This window comes from Mercenaria mercenaria, chromosome 15 (genome assembly GCF_021730395.1).
Source record: "Mercenaria mercenaria strain notata chromosome 15, MADL_Memer_1, whole genome shotgun sequence".
Classification (NCBI taxonomy): Eukaryota; Metazoa; Mollusca; class Bivalvia; order Venerida; family Veneridae; genus Mercenaria; species Mercenaria mercenaria.
In genome coordinates, this window is record NC_069375.1 from 10,958,804 (window position 1) to 10,983,159 (window position 24,356).

General features: G+C 35.8%; 1 long non-coding RNA gene across 1 annotated transcript; it reads left to right on the forward strand.

The window, feature by feature from the left end:
- The first annotated feature begins 10,538 nt into the window (after positions 1–10,538).
- LOC123559921 (uncharacterized) lies at positions 10,539–24,013 on the forward strand. The gene is made up of 4 exons (XR_006688064.2): positions 10,539–10,905; positions 12,534–12,634; positions 17,704–17,803; positions 23,329–24,013. It is a non-coding gene; the product is annotated as an uncharacterized LOC123559921 (long non-coding RNA).
- Positions 24,014–24,356: the final 343 nt, after the last annotated feature.

Consider the following 24,356-nt stretch of genomic DNA (forward strand, 5'->3'; position numbering starts at 1 on the left):
GAGCTTCAAAGCATAATTATTACCCAAGCTGAAGAAGAATATTTGCAAGCATTGAATGGACTCGATAATCCCAAAGGACCAGATAATATAGTTTTGGTGTCTGGACAGGTGGATCATTGATACATGTGCCCAAGAACCATATGAGGTTTGTATCCATGTGAAAGCAGCATATATCAATAAAATCTGTGAAAAGATACTTTGGAGCATAACTTGAGTCTGTGACATTTTTGAGAAAAAAATCATTGTGGTGACAGAACAGGTGAGGTATCTAGTCCAAATAATTGTACTCAAGAGTTGAATATCATTATATTGTTTTCACTGGTCGATATCCCTCTCCAATCTAGGTAGACATAGTGTTATATCAGAATGTAAAATCGGTCTACCGGAGGTCTCATTTAGTCTAGGGAGGTATCCTAAATTTTTAATAATTAATTGCAATAACCGATAACTTTGTCTTCTTAATACTACACTCCTTCGTAACTTTGAAGATTATTTTAGGCACTGAGTAAAAATCTGTGGGGTTTCTTCATATAATAATATCAAGTTTGTACATGTTTGTGCCAAAAAACAAAAAAACTTTACAAATTTTATTTTAATAGGCTAATAAATCTTAGCTCCACCACTAAAATGTAATTTCCTCAAAGCAGTTACCGTAAAAACTTGAATATATCACGCTAGCATGTATATTACGCACCCCCGATCTTGTATCAAAATCTTGGGGAAAATGCTTACATTGGAATATATTACGCACCGAAAAATCATTCAGAAAACGTTGTTTACAAACTCAAAATCGGCCATTAGCGGCATGCGTAAGAACGATTTCTCATGAAAATCGTAATTGCTGCATATTCGGTTACAGACAACAGTGACAATATCTGAGAGACAAATATTCTTTCTAAAGTATTAATTTTGAGAACTTTCTCAAGCTGTCAGCACCTTAGTACACTTTAACAGACGTGCGAACAAACTTCTGGGCACATCAAACGAGAAAATCGCGGTTAATTAGCATGTTTGTTTGCCAATATACGAGCGGCTGTAGTGATCAATGATAATTGGCTGGAAATAAAGAAATAACAAACATCTGTTTCAATTGCAATTTATTTGAGCATCCTTGAAAGATAATCATTTTAATGATGAAACACCTACAACCCGGAACCGCGAAATTTTGTATTTTGCCTAATTATTAAACTGACACATTATCCGGTGCTCTGGATATGTACCATATGTATTAATTAAATTTACAAATACAAAAATTTCAACTCGCAATCAAAACCAACGTTATCATAATTAATCAGAGGTTCGGTTTCCGTACGTGTTTTTAGACTCACTCAATAAAACGCACTTCAAGAGGAGGTTAAAAAAAGCACGGCCAAAAATGTAAACACATGACAGTTGACAAAATTGTCCGATTTTCGCCGATATTTTCAGGTTTTCAAGCGGGGAAAAAATGAGAAAATGAAAAAAATCGTAAAAAAACTGCGTAATATATTCGAGTTTTTACGGTATCACCTGTTCAGTTTGTAAACATTTAGCTTGTAAGATTTTTAACCACCAAATATTTTTTATTGAAAGAACTCTTTGCGAAAATTGAAAAATCAAGAATGTAGTATCATGTAATAACACTTAAATTTACTACAAATTGGCCTTAATTTTACTAAAATGTCATGTAAATTGCAGTGCCAGGATTTTTCTCCTGATTGAGACAATTGTAAAATTCTTATATTGGTAAACTTCTATTTCATCTAAATTTCGCATAGAATCAATCTTGTGCATGTATGTAGTCCAGATATGCTTTATACTCAAAGTAGCACACATCAGAATGATTAAATAACTATTTTGCTTTTTGTATTTTTGTTTTTAAAGTGTTGGCACTGGCATTCAGATTGTCGTCCTATACCTTAGTGATGGCACTATGACTTATCATTATGGTTTGATAGGCATTCAACATTGTTCCTGTTTCATTGCCAGTGCCAGTTAATACAAACATATTCTTTGAGATCTGAACAAAATACATAAACACAATTTTTTCTCATAGAACACAGTTTTCCACAAATAGGAACTATATATTCAGACCATTCTATAGATCAAAACCCAATATCTTGGATAAAAACTAGAGATTTGGTTTTTGCAATGTTGGATAAGAAATAAGATTAACAGACACAAGATTCCTGACAAATTTATTTGTGTAATTGGATGTAATTTTTCTATTTTGCAGATCTGTGGGAAACATATTTAATTAACATCTTTTATGATGATGGTTGTTGGACAAGTCATTTTATAAGTTTTTGTTTTAAATTGACATTCAATTATTTTTGTGTGGAAGGTATGAAGAATCTTTAGAAAAAGCTTTACCACTAAAAGTGTACTTAATTAAATAAGTTGAATAAGCTTAACTTAAATTGTTGGTGTTCGGTCTGAAATTTTATACCATCAGATACTACCCTGATATGAATGGTAATACTCGTACAGGCCTTGTATTTGGTTTAGAAAAGTCATATGATGTAATGCTGACCAAGGTATTGATTTAAAAGACAAGCATACATGTGGCTTCAGTGTGAAAGTGAACTTCAAAGAAATCTGTAGGTTAGTGATCACTTATAAAGTTGATCACTAAGCCATTTGTTTCAAATCACATACACATACCTAAAAATGTCATCAAGAATAAAATCAATATATCTTATAATAATTACATTGAATAGATATATTCTAGGTATCAACAACCCTGATGAAAAAGATAACAATAACAACAACTTCTCTACAAAGAAACTACATCATCTGATAAAAAATCCAAACAGGATTGGCAAGGAATATTACAGGATAACCTCACAGGGACATTTCAGACACATCAAGATATCTATGCCTGACAGGACCAATGACCACAAGATTCTGTAACTGTTAGCAAACCTGAAAACTGACAAAGCTGCAGGACTAGATAAGAAGCAACTTGTTCTTTAACAACTTCAAGTTGGATTGCTTCAGCTGTTGAAGGTATTGTTTCAGAAATCATTAATTTAAGACATATAACTCAAGGTATTTCAGCAAATGTTTGTCCCAATTTAAAGCAGGAGATGGAGTAAATCTTGCAAATTGCCATCCTATTTCCCTTGCCTTTATTTTAAAGTTTCAGAACACATTGTATCATCTAAAACTTTTCTCATTTTGCTATAAATTTATGTTCTTTATGATCTACAGTATGGCTGCAAGGAATGTTGCACCTGTGAGAACCAACTGCTGCAAGTTGTTGATGAAATTGAAAGAAACATCACAAAACACCAAAAAAAAATGTTCCAGGTATTTGAATTTCAGTAAGCATTTGATACTGCATAAAGCAAAGTTGTTGCAGTTAACATTTGTTGAGGTATTGGACCCCTAATAGTAATGTTTAAAAAATGGCATTTGCATGGTATATTCTTAAAGTTGACCATGTTTCGCACTGTGTTGCAAATTTTAAACAACTTTTACCATCCCGTTTTTTTAGCTCACCTGAGCCAAAGGTTCAGGTGAGCTATTGTGACCGTTCAATGTCCGTCATCCATCATGTGTCCGTCAACATTTTCTAAAAAAATCTTGAAAACCACTGGGCAGAATTAAACCAAACTTCACAGGAATGATCCTTGGGTGGCCCCCTTTCAAAATTATTCAAAGAATTGAATTCCATGCAGAACTCTGGTTGCCATGACAACCGAAAGGAAAAACTTTAAAAATCTTCTTCTCAAAAACCAGAAGCCCTAGAGCTTAGATATTTGGTATGAAGCATTAGCTAGTGGACCTCTATCAAATTTATTCAAATCATGACCCAGGGGTCACCTGATTTTACAACATTGAAAAATTAAGGTCCAAACCTGTGGGTCTGTTTTAAATTTTGCTCACTTCATTCAAAAATAACCTTGGGGCAGAAGTAAAACCTACCTGCATTTCTTCCACAATATGTAATCTAAAGAATGAAGGCAAAATAGAGAACTTTTACCGCATGTAACTCAGTATTTTTAAAGATGTCCAACTCTACCCCTCCTGATTCAGAGGTAAATTCACTTTGAACAGCAAGAAATCGCTTATCAAATGAAAATTTTCTGCTTTTGTACAATACATCCATAATAAGTCTTAAAAAAGTAAAAAGTTACTAGAAAAAAAGGAAAATATGGAGAAAAAAAATTTGGTCCCAGTGGGGCTTGAACCTTCGCCCCCCTGAAAATTGCAGTCAAAGTAGGTTTATGGTAGGAATTGAATACTCTTCAAAAAGGAGGTACTCTATTATGGGTCCAATACCTTAAGTAAAAAGATCAGTTGTATCTAGAATCGTACTACTAATCAAGCTGCAGACAACAAGTTATAATTTTACAGTCCAAGGGAGGTAACTCAATTTAATTAAAGACCACCCAAATGCTCTTGGTCATTTGTATTTCGGTTAATGTACAGTTTTCTTACAGAAAAGTTCATTTAAACATTTAATTTCTGAATCAGATCACAGTTTCATGGTTTTTTCAATGACTTTTAAGCATGACTATATAAAGAATTTGCTGAGCTGTCCTACTCTCACTGGCTTCTGTGTCCACACTTTGGTAAAAGTGAAGATGCTATATAGCTTTATATCTGTTACTGCTTCAAACTAAGAATAGTCATTCCTGATCATCACCCACATCATGTGATACAAGATCAATAACACTGACACCCATTTTTAGCCCACCATCATCAGATGGTGGGCTATTCAAATCATTCTGCCTCCATGGTCTGTCAGTCCGTCTGTTAACAATTTCTCGTTATCGCATCTCCTCAGAAACTACTGGGGGGATTTTGACCAAACTTTGTCAGAATGATGTATTGGTACCCTAGTTGTGTCCCTCTGAAAATCAGACTGGTTCAACAATTTTTATGCCCCCAAAGGGAGGCATATAGTTTTTGAACCGTCTGTCGTTCTGTCAGTCTGTCTGTCAGTCTGTCCGCAATTTTCGTGTCCGGTCCATATGTTTGTGATCGATGGATGGATTTTCAAATAACTTGGCATGAATGTGTACCACAGTAAGACGACGTGTCGCGCGCAAGACCCAGGTTCGTAGCTCAAAGGTCAAGGTCACACTTAGACATTAAAAGATAGTGCATTGATGGGCGTGTCCGGTCCATATCTTTGTCATCAATGGATGGAATTTCAAATAACTTGGTATGAATGTGTACCACAGTAAGACGACGTGTCACGTGCAAGACCCAGGTCTGTAGCTCAAAGGTCAAGGTCACACTTAGACGTTAAAGAATAGTGCATTGATGGGCATGTCCGGTCCATATCTTTGTCATCAATGGATGGATTTTCAAATAACTTGGCATGAATGTGTACCACAGTAAGACGACGTGTCACGCGCAAGACCCAGGTCCGTAGCTCAAAGGTCAAGGTCACACTTAGACGTTAAAGGATAGTGCATTGATGGGCATGTCCGGTCCATATCTTTGTCATCCATGGATGGATTTTCAAATAACTTGGCATGAATATGTACCACAGTAAGACGACGTGTCGCATGCAAGACCCAGGTCCGTAGCTCAAAGGTCAAGGTCACACTTAGACGTTAAAGGTCATTTTTCATGATAGTGCATTGATGGGCGTGTCCTGTCCATATCTTTGTCATTCATGCATGGATTTTAAAATAACTACGCATGAATGTGTGACACAGTAAGACGAAGTGTTGCGTGTAAGACCCAGTGACGTAGGTCAAAGGTCCTAAACTCTAACATCGGCCATAACTATTCATTCAAAGTGCCATCGGGGGCATGTGTCATCCTATGGAGACAGCTCTTGTTTAGTAAGTTATGGACCTTTAATTATTTTTATAATTTACATATATTTATATAGGGAAAAACTTTGAAAAACTTCTTGTCCAAAACCACAGGGCCTAGGGCTTTGATATTTGGTGTGTAGCATCATCTAATGGTCCTCTACCAAGATTGTTCAAATTATATCCCTTGTGTCAAATAAGGCCCTGAACCGGGGGTCACATGATTTATATAGACTTATATAGGGAAAAACTTTGAAAAACCTCTTTTCCAAAACCACAGGTCCTAGGGCTTTGATATTTTGTATATGACATCATCTATTAAGATTGTTCAAATAAAATCGTTTGTCCAAACCACAAAGACTAGGGCTTCCATATTTGTAATGTAGCATCATCTAATGGTTCTCTACCAAGTTTATTCAAATTATCCCCCTAGGGTCAAATATGGCTCTGCCCCGGGGGTCACATGGTTCATATAGACTTATATAGGGAAAAACTTTTAGAATCTTCATGTCCACAACCTACATCATTCAAATTTGGACCACATGTATAGTTTTGAGTGGCAAGATGGACCTTGACATGAGTTGACCTTGATCTTGACCTTGTGACCTGCTTTGACATTTCTGTAGCTACAGCCTTCAAATTTGGACCACGTGCATAGGTTTGTGTACCAAAATGAAAATTGACCTTGATTTTGACCTAGTGACCTACTTTTACATTTCTCAAGCTACAGCCTTCAATCTTGGACCACATGCATAGTTTTGTGTACCGAAATGAACTTTGATCTTGAGGTTGACCTAGTGACCTACTTTCACATTTCTGAAGCTGTAAACTTCAAATTTGGACCACATGCATATTTTTGTCTAGTACCTACTTTCACATTTCTCAAACTACAGCCTCCAAATTTGAAGCACATGCATAGTTCTGTCTATTGAAATGAACTTTGACCTTGAAATTGATCTAGTGACCTACTTTCACATTTCTCAAGCTACAGCCACATGCACTGTGTTGTGTACCGAAATGAAATTTGACCTTGATTTTGACCTTGAGCTAGTCTTGAAATTTGAACATTAAAAAATGGCTCAATGGTGGGCACCAAGATCACTCTGTGATCTCTTGTTGATGAATTTGACCCCATTTTACTTAGAATTCAAGGTTAATTTTGATGCACTTTCACCATATCTTTGTTGTTACTTAATGCACTTGATTCAGACTTAAATTAATTCTTCCACATTTTATTATTTCATTATTATACCACATTTAAGGTAGTTCTGCACGTTTGAATCAAAATTTTTTCTACAATGTAGAATTTGATTAAACCCCGATTTTTCAAAACTTCAGAATGTACCTAGAAACCGAGCAAATAAAAAAGATAGGGTCGTGTGCTTGATTTTTTCGCTAGACTGATTTAAAAAAATTGTATCTAACGCAATATTTCATAATGGGAGTCTATAGGAAAATCATTGCTTTCGTAACATTTTCGTGAGTAGAAATTTTTCTACAATGTAGATTTTGATGAAACTTCTCACAGTTGTAAATAAACATATGGCCTATAATTTCGTGAAATAAAATGTATAGGTCCGTGTGCTTATTTTTGAGATATTTGACCATAATTAAAGCGAACCGGACATTTCACGCTAATTTTAAGACATTTATTGAAATTTTTAACGTATCCTTTGTTTTAATATCATATTTTGACTTGAAAAATATAGCAACAGTGTCACTGCAATAAATTTACTCACAGGTTTCGATTAATTCATAGAATGATTTTCATTTCCGTACGCCGAATCCAGGCTTTATTCTACATTCTACGTTTTCCGGATAAATGACGTTACGCCATCCCTTCCGGTATATCAAACGTGCAGAACTACCTTAAATAGAACTCTTTTCATATACGCATTCAACACAAACCAAAAAATATTTTCCACATTAACACAAATCATGAATGTAAAACATATAGATAAAACAAGACAAACATACCAAACATACATACATATGTAAAAGTATTTAAGTGACCCTAGGATAAAATACTGTTCTACGCTGTTTTATGAATGGAAAAAAATGTATCGGTCTGTTAACAAATATTATCACCCACATCTTTTAACTTAATGTACATAACTCTGGCACCAATATTTCATGACTTATGCACCATTTTTATTTAGAATTTCAGGTTAATTTTGATGTGTTTTCATTTTTACTCAATGGATTTTATTTATTCAAAACTAAAATAGTTCTATAATGCTTGCATTAATACTCAATGAGTTATGACCCCTGGGTTATTAGAATTTCAAATTAAATTTGATGCTTTTTCACTATATCCCTATTTTTACTAAATATATTCAAACTTTAAATGATTGTTCCACTTCAACATCAACATCATCTAACACAATGTCCGTAACTGGGGAACTAATACTTCATGAAATATACCCCATTATTACTTAGAATTTCATGTTTAATTTGTCATGCACTTTCAGTCTAACTCTTTTATTACTAGGCGGATTTGGTTTGAATTTAAAATAGTTGTCATGACCTACGTCACATGCCCAAAGTTCCACAACTCTTGCACAAATATTTCATGAATCTTTTACTCTAAATTTCATGTTGAACTTTTTATGCACATTCACTCTACCTTAGTTTTTGCTAAATGGATTTGATTCAAACTTAAAAATAGTTGTTTCACATCATCAGCCACACCATATGACACAAGGTGCTTTACTTTTGTAAAAATAGTCCATGAATTATGTTCCTTTTGAACTTAGTAAATCTTGATACACATTCTTTCTATGTTATTTCTAAATTAGTTTGACTCAGACTTAAATTGTTGTCCAATGTTGTCATCCACATTGGGGTCATTAATCACTCCAGTGGCAGCTCCCTCTTCCTCAGATGTGCCCTATTTCTATATATCCAGCATCAGAATATTCCAGCGTGCTGTTGTCTGTGACAGTTCTCATTTTTAATTGAAGGGAGCTAACTCAGTTTTAAAAAGCAAAGAACACTAAAGTGCCCTTGCATTTTCTGAAACAGGAATGTTTACTGAATATTTATATAGCACAATTTTACAGTTTCTATATGTGTATGATCATAACATTAGCATGTTTGCTATTGGTACAGACTGAACAGTTCAATGCTGCAGGGTATTTCATACCAATGAGTCTGGTATCATATCTTATATTTCTACAGGTCAATAGGTTTGTGTTACATCTGCAAGTCTGTTAGTCAGTCAGTCTCATTCTGGTCAAGTCAGTAAGTTTACGATACATGCATGAATTCTCAGATAACTTGGAACAGATTTTGTCGTTACAGAGTGGCAGATTTTAGGTGTTTTTTCTTGTTCACACTAAACCTTTTTATGCATCCATTGTACATGGTTTGACTTTCAAATGACTTTTGGCCGGGTTTTCGAAGAAAAATCCGGCTTGTAGATTATGTATGTCGGGGCGGATGGATGGATGGGCAGATGGATAGAATAATGAGTCTCATGTTAACCTTTTTCTTCATTCAATAACTGGGCAAGTATTTCACCCAGGACCTTGAAACTTCACAGGTATGTTGGTCTTGATGTGTACATGTGTACCCTATTGATTTTAGGGTCACTGGGTCAAGGTCACAGTGACCTTAACATTTGAAAATGGTTTCTGCATGATATCTGGAGTATTTCACCTAGGACCTTGAAACTTCATAGGTATGTTGGTTTTAATTTGTATATGAACCCTAGTGATTAAAGGGTCACTTGGTCAAAGGTCAAGGTCACAGGGATCTGAACATGTTAACCCTTTTGTTCACTCAATATCGGGACAAGTATTTCATGTAGGACCTTAAAACTTCATACATATGTTGGTGTTGATGTGTATAGACCCCTAATGTTTTCAGGGTCACTGGGTCGAAGGTCAAGGTCACATGGACCTGAACATTTGAAAATGGTTTCCGCTCAATATCTGGACAAGTATTTCACCTAGGACATTGAAACTTAATAGGTATGTTGGTCATGATGTATATATGACCCCAGTTGATTTCAGGGTCACTGGGTCAAAGGTCATGGTCACAGTGATCTGAACATGTTAACCTTTTTGTTCACTAAATATCTGGATAAGTATTTCACCTTGGACCTTGAAACTTCATAGGTATGTTGGTCTTGATGTGTATATAACCCCTATTGATTTAGGGGTCACAGGGACCTGAACATTGAAAATGGTTTCCGCTCAATATCTGGACAAGTATTTCACCTAGGACCTTGAAACGTCATAGGTATGTTGGTCTTGATGTATACCTGACCCTGTTCCCCCCCCCCCCCCCCCCCCATTGATTTCAGGGTCAAAGGTCAAGGTCACAGGGATATAAACATTGAAAATGTTGGGGTTTTTTACTTTTATTTTTTTTCACCATGTTATTTCTTCAATTTCATTTTCTACCTTTCCATTACTTCTTTTACCCTTCAATATTGCTTATTATTTTGAGGGTTATTTATTGTATGCCATTACTAGAACTTTTACTCATTATCACAATATTTGGAAAACCCGGCCAAAATGCCATCAGGCTTTAGCTGCTTGTTAGGGTTTAACAAGATAATTTGTTGCAAAGAGACAAGCTTGAAAGATCAATATCCTGCTCATAAGTTTTGAAATTTGTGCTGTATTTTAATTTTTAGCTCATATGAAGTGATAATGGTGAGCTTTTAAGATTGTTTGAAGTCCATTATTCATCTGTCTGCAATGTACAATTTCTTGAAGGAACATCTGCTACTAAATTTATCATGCCATTACTAAAACAAGATGGATGTTTGATGCATGGCATCAGAGAAGCCACAATTTCTTTGTTCTTTAGAATGTCTTAGACATAGAAATAAGGAATGTGTTTATGAAGTGTAATACTAAGTAGAAAAAAATGAGTATAAATTGAACCATGGAAAATTATGATTGGTGCACAGTGATGTTAAGAATCTATATCTTCAATACTTCAGATTTATACTTCATTTATTCATGACAGGTGAAAATATCAGCCAATTATCCTTCTGCATGCCATACAAGGAACCAAAGGCAATATCTTCGAAATTGTTTTTACACTCGAACTAGATGACCTTGGGCAACATGTCAAACCCGCCAGGTTTCAAAAGGACGAACATCACCAGGTTTTGACCTTTGACCTCTAGGTATGACTTTTACCTTTTAGGTAAGGGTCTGGAAGTTGCACGCAACACTGCCTCATTAATCTTATTAACTGGCCAGGCAGGCAGTATTTAGTTTGTGTCATTTCCCAGAAAATATGTAAATAACTATTTAGTAAATTACATGTTTTCTGAGAAATGGCCCAAAGTTGGACAACCACCAAACTGTCCAACCAAAGAAGGAACGAGAAACAAAAAGAAACGCCATGATATAGAAAGCAAAAATGTATTACCAGACTGAGTGTTAAACAATACGATGTGATACCCTTTACAACTACCCATGTTTATATAGTAACATCATTCTCTAATTGACTGCACAATTTGTGTGGATAAATCGTTTCTTCTATCAAAATGTTGTCAACATGAGTTGAAGAAATGTTGGAAGTAGGTTCATTGATTATAACAGATTCAGACTGACTTACGAAGACAATGCTGTAATAAAATCAAGGAAATAGAACTATAATGTAACTGATTTTTGAAAATAGCATTATAATAACTTTTGAAAAGGCACTTCAAGAAATTGTCCCCTGGAAATAAAACTGTAAGAGAAATGACTTTCGGAAATGGCACCATTTAAGAAATAATTTCTAGCAAAAAAATGTTTTTAACACTATTTATGCACGATGGGCAGTTATATGTTGGGAGTAATAATTTCACGAGGGCGCAAAATTATTTGTACTGCGTATTACCGGCCGAGTGTATAAATAGTGTTAAAACACTCTTTTGCTTTGAATTATTTCGATTCTAATATATCCTGAATCTAAACAGTAGATAAAGTATAGTAGCGCTCTTTCCTGGTCACAAAAAACATTGACATCACCGCATGTTAACGCGAGTCCTTCTAACTCTAAGAGTGTTTTAACAGAGAAAAGCATATTAGAATATGTAATTGATTTCTGAAAATAACACTAAAATGCAACTGACTTCTTGAAACAGTACTATATAATGCAATTGACTTCCGGAAATAGAAACTGTGTATCAATTGACATATGAAAATAGCATTATAAAGCAAATGACTTATGATAACAGCAGTTTAAAGTGTCTCGCCCACAGTTAGGGTGAAATTTTTCAAAATGTTCATTTCCACTTAGTTTGTCATAAAATGTATATACATGTATATGTGGCAGTCCTGATTTTAAGGGTTTGGATAGCAGTATTTAAAAATCAGAGTTACCTCCCTTTGTCAGTTTTATTGTGTTTTCTATGCATTCATGTGCATTGACCCTAGGTCACTATTTTCCCTCTGAAATGCTTTAATTTCATTGGATTAGCCTCTGATAAGATATCTGGTCATTGTCTAGATTGTCATGTATCTGAAATCATGTATTGAACTTTTATTTTAAGAATAGTTGAATTTATATTGGATTAATTACATCAATTACCTAGTCACTTTTTATTTATTTTTGAAAGAAATTATTTTTCAGTTTAAAGTTAATCCCTTTATGGAAATAGCACTTTATTAAAAGCAACTAATTTTAATTAATTAAAATAGCAGTTCAAAGCAACTGACTTCTGGAAATTGCACTGTTAAGCAATTGTTTTCTGGGAAAAAAAGCTTTTAAAAACAACACAGTTTTTGTTGATACATAAGGTATTACTTTATTGTCTTTCAGTTGAATCAGGATGTTAGAAAGAATGTCAAGAGAGAAAAGGGTCCGCACAGTGATCTTGGTAACTTACGACAGTGACATTGGTAGCAGGCTTTTTGAGTCAGGTAAATGCAGAGTAATCAGTGTCAAGGTCACAATGACTTGGAGCAGTTAAACATTTTCCTTTTGATAACTTGAGAATGCTTGGGCCTAGGATCATAAATTTTGGTACACAGGTGTAACATCATATAATACAGGTCAAGTTCAACTTTGAGGTCAAGGGTCAAGGTCACAATGACCCAGAACAGTTAAATGGTTTCCGGATGATAACTTGAGAATGCTTGGGCTTAGGATCATGAAAGTTGATATGGAGGTTGGTCATGACCAGTAGATGACCCCTGTGATTTTGAGGTCAGTAAGTCAAAGGTAAAGGTCACAGTAGCTGGAACAATCAAATCATTTCGGACTACAACTTGAAAAATGCTTGGGCCTAGGATCACAAATATAAATAGGGGGGCTGATCATGACCAGCAGATGACCCCTATTGATATTGAGGTTTGACTTTGACATTTGCTTACTTCTGTGACAAGGCCGTATCGTGGGGGTATAATTCATCACTCCTGTGACAGCTCTAATTTAATTTAATGTAACTTGCCCACTTAGTTCAATAGGGAGGGTGTAGATATATGGATAGCAGGGTCGTTAGTTTAATCCCCGGGCGGGCTACATGTTCTTTGTGACAATTTGATAAAAGACATTGTGTCTGAAATCACTCGTCCTCCACCTCTGATTCATGTGGGGAGGTTGGCAGTTACTTGCAGAGAACAGGTTTGTTCAGACTGGTATAGTATAGAAATCCAGGAACACTGGTTAGCTTAACTGCCCACCATTACATAACTGAATAACTGTTGGAAAACGGATTCAACCTCGAAAAAATTAAAGAAGATGGTGTATTCTCTAAGATGATAGGTTAACAAAATAAATCTGAAATCTTTGTTACTTCCTCTAGAAAGTTTTTGTTGATGATTGGAGTTGGTAACTAAAGCCTTTTGTTAATTACTGAAATATCCCATTTAGCATTAGCAAAAATGATAATGTAGTATTTAAATGTTGTTTTTTTTAGATCACCTGAGCCAAAGGCTCATGGTGAGCTTTTGTGACCACTTGATGTCTGTCGTTCTTCTGTCAATAATTTCTAAAAATCTACAAAACCACAGGGCAGATTTACATCAACCTTCACAGGAGTTATCCTTGGGTGGCCTCCTTTCAAAATTGTTCAAAGACGGAACTCTGGTTGCCATGGCAACAGAAAGGAAAACTTAAAAAATCTTATTGTCCAAAACCGCAACGGTTAGAGCCTGTTTATTTAGTGCCATATTTTCCTGCAACGGGAAAAAAGATTTATGGTGACATATACCAATCTGTTCTGTAATGTCTGTAGTTCATTCTAAGCCATGTCGCCAGTCTGATTTCTGCAACTGGACTGAGTTATGACGTCATCAAAACGGTGGCTTTTTTTTAAAAATTAAATCTTATAAAAGTTATAAGTTTAAAGGACTAATAGACAGACATCTGAAAACAATATACCCCACCTTCTTAGTGGTGTTTGGGGGAGGGGAAGGGGCTTAATTGAGAATAATTTAAAAAAAATTCTTATATATTTTTAGCTCACCCGAGCCAAAGGCTTATGTTGAGCTTTTGTGACCACTCAGTGTCCGTCGTCAGTCATGTGTTGTGATTCGTGTGTCCATCAACATTATCTTAAAAAATCTTCTTCTTGAAAATCACTGGGCAGAATTACACCAAACTTCACAGGAATGATCCTTAGGTGGTCCCCTTTCAAAATTATTCAAAGAATTGAATTCCATGCAGAACTCTGGTTGCCACGGCAACTGAAAGGAAAAACTTTAAAAATCTTCTTGTCCAAAACCGCAAGGAGTAGAGCCTTGATATTTGGCATGTGACATAATCTTGTAGTCCTCAATCAAGATTGTTCAAATTGTGCCCCTGGAGTGCAGTTTTACGCAGACTTATATAGGAAAACACTTTAAAAATCTTCTTGTCCAAAACCACATGACCTAGGTCTTTGATATTTTGTATGTAGCATTGCCTTGTGGTCCTCTACCAAAATTGTTCAAATTATGCCCCTGGGGTGAAAAGAGGCCCTGCCCTGGGGGGTTTCAGGTTTTACATAGACTTGTATAGGAAAAGCACTTTAAAAATCTTCTTGCCTGAAACTGCAAGGCCTAGGCTTTTGATATTTGGTATGTTGCCTTTCCTAGAGTTTCTCTGCCAAAATTGTTCAAATTATATCCCTGGGGTGAAAAGAGGCCCTGCCCTGGGGGTACCAAGTTTAACATAGATTTATATAGGAAAAAAAAAAAAATCTTCTTGTCTGAAAATTCAAGGCCTAGGCCCTTTGATATTTGGTATGTAGCATTGCCTGGTGGATCTCTAACAAATTTGTTCAAATTATGCCCCTGGGCTGAAAAGAGGCCCTGCCCTCGGAGTCACTTGTTATAATTATGGGTTATATAGGAAAAAATACTTCAAAAATTATCAGATCATATTTCCTAGACTGTTTATTTATAATTACCTGATGACCTCAAGCAATTAGGGATCACTTGACTGTGACCTTGACCTGCTAACCTACTTTATTACAGCCTTGAAAGGATAGTATGTACATTTTGCACACTGATCTTAAAACTGACTTTCAGTTACCATGAATGTGACCTACTGACCTACCTTCTTAATATTTTAGCATCAGTTTGCCATTTGAAACATTTTACACATAGTACTCAGGTGAGCGATCCAGGGTCATCATGACCCTCTTGTTATACAAGTGGTCAATGATAGCACTAAATCTTTCTTACTCAAGTTTCACCTAATACTGGCTAGTTGTTTATTGATTTTTGGAAGAACACTAATGACCTTGTTTTTGAACCAAGATGACCAATTAATGAATTTGTTATTATGAGAATTATTGGGGTAAATGTTGCGACTAAGTTTCATTAAATTTGGCTAAAGTAGTGGTCAATGTGCTTGAAATAAATTTAAGATTGAAACAATGATGAAAGTAAACATTTAATGAATTACAGGTGCTATCTACTCTGAGATTTCTTGCCAAGGGTGACTTTCTGTCAGAGACCAGTGATCTTCGTGGAATTTCTAAATCATCAAGCAGCAGGATTGTCTAAAGGGTATGCAATGCAATATGTAGGTGCTTGATAAACATTGATATGCAAGACCCACTACAAGCACAGATAAGCAAACAAGAATTCTGTCACATTGCTGGGTTCCCAAATGTCATTGGGTGCATAGATGGCATGTTGATTCCAATAATGGGCAGAAGAAGCTACTTATGTTCGCAGGAAGTGATATCATGCCATTAATGTTCAAGCTGTTTGTGACCAAAAAAATGAGGTGAATTCTGAATTTCTAATGCTCATTAATGAACACTGTAACACTTGAATGTAAGGCTGTGCGGGTATCCAAATATGAAGTTATTTCAGTAATGTGCTGTAATGTAACTTAAAGTATGCATTCTTCCTTGATTCTGCACTGACATGTTCTATTAACTTATTTCAAACTTGAAACATTATGCCTCATATCAGTTTCTGATATGCAACAAATGCTAAACTTACTGTTATATTTCGTACTTTAACCGTTATATTCATGATCTTCATTTTAATCATAACATATAATTAGGTTATTTAACATTGTTTTATACAATACGGAGATATATTTGGACGAGTATCAATCTGGGTACAAGTCCAAATATATCCGGTATTGTACAGTACAAAGTTAAACAATGCAGTCTGAAAGACAACTAAATTCCCCACCACTGTTATGGATAGTGAAAGGGTAAACCACCGACATTGAGCTGTGACCTTGACCTAGAACTGACATAGCTGACTCATGAATTCTGTACATCGTCTTGATGATGTAATCATTTGACCAAAGTTTTCTGAAAATCCTTCGCTTTCAAAACCTAACTGTTTGGCTGAATCATGAGTTCTTTTTGAGGTGATCATTTGACCAAAGTTTGATGAAAATCTTTCAATGGGATTAGAAGATACAGAGCAGACACAAAATGGAAGGCTCAAACCTTTGACCCTGAGTTGTGACCTTGACCGTGACCCAACATGACTTATAAGTTCTGTACATCGTCTTGATGAAATGATCATTTGACCCAAGTTGGATTAAAACCCTTCAAGAGCTTTAGGAGTGGACACAAAATGAAGGCTCAAAACTTTAACCCTAAGTTGTGACCTTGATCTTCAGCTGGCATGGCTGACTCATGGGTTCTGCACATTGTCTTGATGAGGTGATCATTTGACCCAAGTTTTATAAGATTCCTTCAAGGAGATACAGAGCGGACATGAAATGGAAGACTAAAACATTTGACCTTGAGTTGTGACCTTGACCTTGAGCCAACATGGATCTGACCAGACTGCGTGGATGCGCAGGCTGGTCTAGATCCATGCTGGTCGCAAATGCACTATGTTGGTTTTTTTTTCTCAAATTTTTTCAAATTATGTTTCACATGCTGTAAATGTTTGACTGCTTTTTTTCCTGGTGAAGAGAACCATTTTAATGACCTTCATTGGAGATAATCTATTAAATTGCTTTTGTTTGATGTTTGCAGAGTTTAAGACTTTGTCTAGTTGATTTATGTGCAAAGGATGCTAAGAGAATACTTTACATATGAATGACACATTCATTCAAAGGAGGGAGTGAGGAGTAATAATTTTTTATATCATCCTAGTGGTAGTGTTGACCTATGTGTAATCCAATTACATGATGACAGTGCAACCTGTCAAGAGCAAACACCACTGGGAATGCTTAAATGTGTAGGCTATATACTGTAAAATCATTTATTTTTGTGGGCATGAAATTTTGCTGTTTTGGTCAAAAGGGCAGTTTTGTGGGGATATGAATTCGTGGATTTCAACTTTTGAATATAAAATGAAGGCAATTTTACTTGTTTGTTGGGATTATATTTTGTGGATTGACTTAACTACGAAATGCACAAAAATTAGTCACCCATGAATGAGTTCACAGTAGAGCTTATTGCTCTATATATCTATATAATAGGTCGTTGTTAAGTTAAGCGAGATTTTATTCATACAAAGTGTTGTTAATATTGATGATACTATGTCACTTTAATTTGAAATATTTCATTGTATTTCAGTAAGCTAAAACATGTGACAGAATAGTTTGTTTCTGACTGACATCTAGCACAATACCCTGACAATGATGATCTTGCTTTGTCTCCTTTAAAAAATGATAAGGTATGTACAAAAACAGTAATTCATAATGTGGAACATGAGGTTAATATCACTTCATTTTATGCTACAACTCTAGATTTGATTTTTTAAAACTTTTATAAAGTCAGTAACTCTTTTTAGCTAACCTTAACACAAAGTGCCCATTGTTTGCTTTGAGGGTCATTGGATGCCTGTCTCTAGTCAATCCATTGGTCTAATAAATTTTCATTGTCAACAATTAAAAATCATCTCCTAAACCACATTGCCAGTTTCAACCAGAGTTTACAAGAATGGCCTCTTTCAGATTCCTGCAAATCTATGTCATCCTTGCAGAATTATGTTTCCCCTATACTTTGGGGAGACATATCGTTTTCATGTCTCTGCCCCACCCCCACCCACTGGGGGAGACATATTGTTTTTGTCCTGTCCCTCTGTCCATTTGTCACACCTCATTTCTGATCAAAAACTGGAGAACCTTTATTAAAGGTCAAAGTTGCAGTGGACAAAACATGGAAATCTATTTCCGGTCAATAACTTGAGAATCATTTGACCTAGAACCTTCAAACTTCATAGATTGATGGAACTTAAAGTGTAGATGACCCTTATTGCTTTTTGGGTCAATTGAGCTTAGGTCAAAGTCACAGGGGCCTGAACATAGGAAAACCCTTCAAATTAATATCTTGAGAACCACTTGAACCAGAATATTGAAACTAGAATGATTGGACATGCAGAGTATATGACTCTTACTGATTTTGGGGTCACTCGATTAAAGGTCAAGGTCACAGGGGTCTGAACATGGAAAATTGTTTTCAATTCATAACTTGAGAACCACTAGGCCTAGAATGTTGAAGCTTAGTGGGATGATTTGACATGCCAAGTAGATGATCCCTATTGCAGCCAACCATCAGTGTCTTTTTGACTTTCGCTCCTGTCCCCTATTGACTTCTTGCCTATACGACTGTGCATTCGGGGAGACATGCGTTTCTACAAAAGCATCTTCTAGTTGCCTTTGTCATCTGTTGGTCCGTCCGCATAAAGTTTGTCCTGCTTTCACAGGTCAAACTGCTGAATGAATTTCAATGAAACAAAGCCTAGTTGTGCATATCTCAGACACATTCTGCTTCGCTGCGCAAAATGGCCGCCAGAGCTAAAGATAGAAAAAATCCTGTCCGGCTTTCACAGGTCAAACTGCTGGCTAGGTTTTGATAAAACTTCACAGGAGTGATCAGCATCGAGCACAGTTGTGCATATTGCTGGTACGTTTCGCTTCACTGCACAAAATGGCCACCAGAGCTAAAAATAGAAAAATCTTGTCCAGCTTTCATATTATGTCAAACTAATGGACTGATTTCAACAAAACTTCATAGGAATAATCAGTACCTGGTTGAAGCTTAGTTGTGCATATCTCTGACACGTTCCACTTTGCTGCACAAAATTGCCTCCAGAGCCAAAGGTATACATAGGTGGGAAGACATATGTTTGTTTTTTTGACAAAAAAACCTTCTAATTCTAGTTGCTGTTGTAAGAAAACCTTCGATGAAACTGCTGACTTGATTTTAAAATAATATCACAGCATTGTTGCTTGTTCTAACATTATTATAGGAGTGAGCTTGTTGGCAGGTCTGCCAATCCATTGGTTTTCATGGTTTCTGGATAATGAATCATGAAAGGCTTGACAGATTTAAATAATTTTTGGTACACAGGTGTAACATTATAAAATACAGGTTGAGTTTGACTTTGAGATCACATTGACCTGGAACAGTTAAATGGTTTCCAGATGATAACTTGAGAACGCATGGGCCAAGGATCATAAATTTTGGTACACAAGTGTAACATCATGAAATACAGGTCAAATTCGACTTTGAGGTCTAAGGTCAAGGTCACAATGACCCAGAATAGTTGAACAGTTTCTGGATGATAACTTGAGAATGCTTAGGCCTAGGATCATAAATTTTTGTACACTGGTGTAACATTATTTTATACAGGTCAAGTTTGACTTCAAAATCAGTAGGTCAAGGGTCAAGGTCACAATGACCCAGAACAGATAAACGGTGACCTGATGATAACTTAAGAATGCTTTGGCCTAGAATCACGGAAGTTGATAGGGCGGTTGGTCATGACGAGCAGATGACCCCTATTAATGACTTCAGTAGGTCAAAGGTATGGTCTCAGTGACCCGGAACAGTTTAACCATTTTCGGATGATAACTTGAGAATTCTTGGGTCTAGGATCATAAAAATTGATAGGAAGGTTAGCCATGACCAGCATAAGAGGACTATTGACTTTGAGGCTAGTAAGTCAAAGGTCAAGGTCACAGTAACCCGGAATTGTTTAATTATTTCCAGGCGATAACTTAAGAAACTCAATAGGGGGATGATCATGACCAGAAGATTACACTTATTTATTTTGAGGTTCGACTTTGACATTGGCTTACTATTGTGACAAGGCGGTATTTTGGGGGTGTAATTTGTTGCTCCTGTGACAGCTCTAGTTAAGTCCAGCTGTGAATTTCAGGTAAGCTATCTAGAGCAATCATGGTCCTCTCAGTTGAGTTAATTTTAAGAAGCCCCACAGAATAACTGTATTATTTCTATGATGTTAATTATAAATGATTTGCAAGAAAATTTTTAGAAATACAAGTTTCTAATCGTGTCTATTGATTTACTCTTGTCTGTGTTTCAGTCAGTCTGTCACAAATCTTGTCCACACTCTGAAGTTAAACATTTCCCATCCGATCTTCACCAAACTTGAACAAAATATGTTTGCTATAAAGTCCTCGGCCAAGTTCAGTAACTATCTGAACCAGCCCAAGCACTTCGGAATTATGGCCCTTGAATTACCAAAAATACTGGTGCAAAGGTAATACAGATCTTGGTGCGTGTCTTTGTCACAAATCTTCTCTGCACTCTAAGTCAAACATTTCTCATCTGATCTTCACCAAACTTGAACAAAATGTGTTTCCAAATAAGTCCTCAGCCAAGTTTGATAACTAGCCAGATCAGTCCAGGCAGTTCAGATTGTGGCCTTTTCTCAAAAGCAGCTCTAGTTACAAATTGACAGTGACATTTATTAGGCCAAGACAATGTATTCATTATCTAAACATTTTATGGAATGTAGATATGCACAGTATTTGACGTTTAACTTAAGAGTTAAGACCATACTAAGCAGCATAGCTGTATTCTTACAGTATAATCAGAATGTCAAGAATTTGACGCCGGAGGAAAAAGTAGGTCATTAGGTTGTGGTGAAAAGTTTTTTGTCCCTCTGAATTGGATGAAAAGGGAAAGAACACAGTTTACAGTTTACAAATTTGCAAAGTACTCACTCTGTCTACTAGTGATGGAGCATCAACAGGTTTATTATAACATTTAGTTCCAGCTCCAGGTTTAGTATGATAGTTGCTGACATCTTGTCTAGTAAATTGCAATCATAAAACTACTTAATGTCTATGGCTTCATTTTTTTAATGTGTCTGTTTTTAATGGACTTTTGTCTGTGTTTTGTAGGATGTGGGTTTTTAGCTCACCTGAGCAATGCTCAGGTGAGTTTTTCTGATCGCTCGATGTCCGGCGTCCGGCGTCTGTCGTCCGTCTGTCGTCTGTCTGTCGTCTGTCGTCTGTCTGTCAACATTTAGCTTGTGTATGCGATAGAGGCTGTATTTTTCAATTAATCTTCATGAATATTGGTCAGAATGATAACCTTGATGAAATCTAGACTGAGTTCGAAAATGGGTCATCTCGGGTCAAAAACTAGGTCACTAGGTCAAATCAAAGAAAAACCTTGTGTATGCGATAGAGGCTGAATTTTTCAATTCATCTTCATGAATATTGGTCAGAATGATAACCTTGATGAAATCTAGGCTGAGTTCGAAAATGGGTCATCTCGGGTGAAAAACTAGGTCACTAGGTCAAATCAAAGAAAAACCTTGTGTATGCGATAGAGGCTGTATTTTTCAATTGATCTTCATGAATATTGGTCAGAATGATTGCCTTGATGAAATCTAGGCCGAGTTCGAAAATGGGTCATCTCGGGTTAAAAACTAGGTCACTAGGTCAAATCAAAGAAAAACCTTGTGTATGCGATAGAGGCTGTATTTTTCAATTAATCTTCATGAATATTGGTCAGAATGATAACCTTGATGAAATCTAGGCCGAGTCCGAAAATGGGTCATCTCGGGTCAAAAACTAGGTCACTAGGTCAAATCAAAGAAAAACCTTGTGTATGCGCTAGAGGCTGTATTTTTCAATTGATCTTCATGAGTATTGGTCAGAATGATAACCTTGATGAAATCTAGGCCGAGTTTGAAAATGGGTCATCTCGGGTCAAAAACTAGGTCACTAGGTCAAATCAAAGAAAAACCTTGTGTATGCGCTAGAGGCTGTATTTTTCAATTGATTTTCATGAATATTGGTCAGAATGATTGCCTTGATGAAATCTAGGCCGAGTTCGAAAATGGGTCATCTCGGGTCAAAAACTAGGTCACTAGGTCAAATCAAAGAAAAACCTTTTGTATGCGATAGAGGTGGTATTTTTCAATTGATCTTCATGAATTTTGGTCAGAATGATTACCTTGATAAAATCTAGGCCGAGTTCGAAAATGGGTCATCTGGGGTCAAAAACTAGGTCACTAGGTCAGATCAAGGAAAAACCTTGTGTATGCGATAGAGGCTGTATTTTTCAATTGATCTTCATGAATTTTAGTCAGAATGATTATCTTGATGAAATTTAGACCAAGTACGAAAATGGGTCATCTCGGTTGAAAAACTAAGTCACTAGGTCAAATCAAAGAAAAACCTTGTGTATGCAATAGAGGCTGTATTTTTCAACTGATCTTCATGAAATTTAGCCAGAATGATTACCTTGATAAAATATAGGACGAGTTCGAAAATGGGTCATCTGGGGTCAAAAACTAGGTCACTAGGTCAAATCGAAGAAAAACATTGTGTATGCAATAGAGGATGTATTTTTCAATTGATCTTCATGAAATTTTGTCAGAGTGATTGCCTTGATGAAATCTAGGTCGAGTTTGAATATGGGTTATCTGAGGTCAAAAAGTAGGTCACTAGGTCAAATTAAAGAAAAATCTTGTGTATGCGATAGAGACTGTTTTTTTCAATTGATTTTGATGAAACTTGGTCAGGATGCTTGCCTTGATGAAATCTAGGTCGAATTTGAATATGGGTCATCTGAGGTCAAAAACTAGGTCACTTGGTCAAATCAAAGAAAAAACTTGTGTATGTGATAGAGGCTGTATTTTTCAATTGATCTTCATGAAGTTTGGTCAGAATGATTGCCTTGATGAAATCTAGGTCGAGTTTGAACATGGGTCATCTAGGGTAAAAAACTAGGTCATATCTAAGAAAATGCTTGTTTTATCGCAAGAGACCAATTTTTTGGTCCAATCTTAATGAAAATTGGTCAGAATATTTGTTTCCATGAAATCACTAGGTCAAACATGTTTTACACTGTTATGGTGTGTTTCTTAGGTGAGCGACCTAGGGCCATCTTGGCCCTCTTGTTTTTAAAAAAAGAATGCTGTTTCTTTTTCAGTTTCCAATGCTATATAAATGTTACAATGGTTACAGGGTGAACAGTGTCAAGTTTGAACTTTGAGCAAAATATTACAAGGAAGAATGAAAATAAATGGAAAAACTAACATCAAAGTTTAATGATTAGTTGCAAAAGTATGGAAATTAGGCTGTTGGCGAAAATACAGAACATCTAACAAAGGAAGCAAATTAAAAAATTATGTAATGACAAATTATATGCTTAAAAAAAAGATATTGTCCTACATGTTTTTATATCGACATTTAATTGAGTGATATATCACATTACCTGGTTTTAAAATGGTGAAAATCATTATATTACTCTTGTCTTAAACTTGCACAGCATCTTATTTAGTATCTGTTCCCAGACTAATTATTGTTTGTTACCTTGAAGCTTTTAGTTGCAACTATCAAAGAACTGGTTTTTATACACAAACATAATTACAAATGTATAAATCGTATGGGAACTTTCCAGCTTTTTAGGAATAGTAATACTCTAAATGTCCATACCAGCATTTTTCATGTACTGGCAGGCATCCGGGTAGAACCAACCTAATTTATGGCTTACTATATGAAAGAATTTTACAACCCAAGCAAGTTTTTGAACCGACAGCTTTGAGGGGCAAGTGATTTGAACAAAAGTTTTAATCTCAACCAATTTAAATTTGGTAGGAAGATCATTAGATTATTTAAGTTTTAAATGAAAGAATCTTCATGAATGGCTTTTTATGAGGTTAATATTTTATACAGAATGGAATTGTGCAATGGCTGTTCCGTATTATTAGATGTAAGCCACATGTGACCAAAGAAGAAGGTCAGAAATGCTTATTAAACTCCCAAAACGACGTATTATGTTATGATGCCGGTGTCCGTCTGTCTGTTAGCAGTTTTGTATCCACTCTCTAACTGTAGAACCCCATGAAGGATTTCAAAGAAACTAGACACAAATGTTTAATACATGCAGATGACATGCAGAGCACAATCGTGTTCTGGATGGCTCGCTTCAATGACATATATTGATTAATTAATATA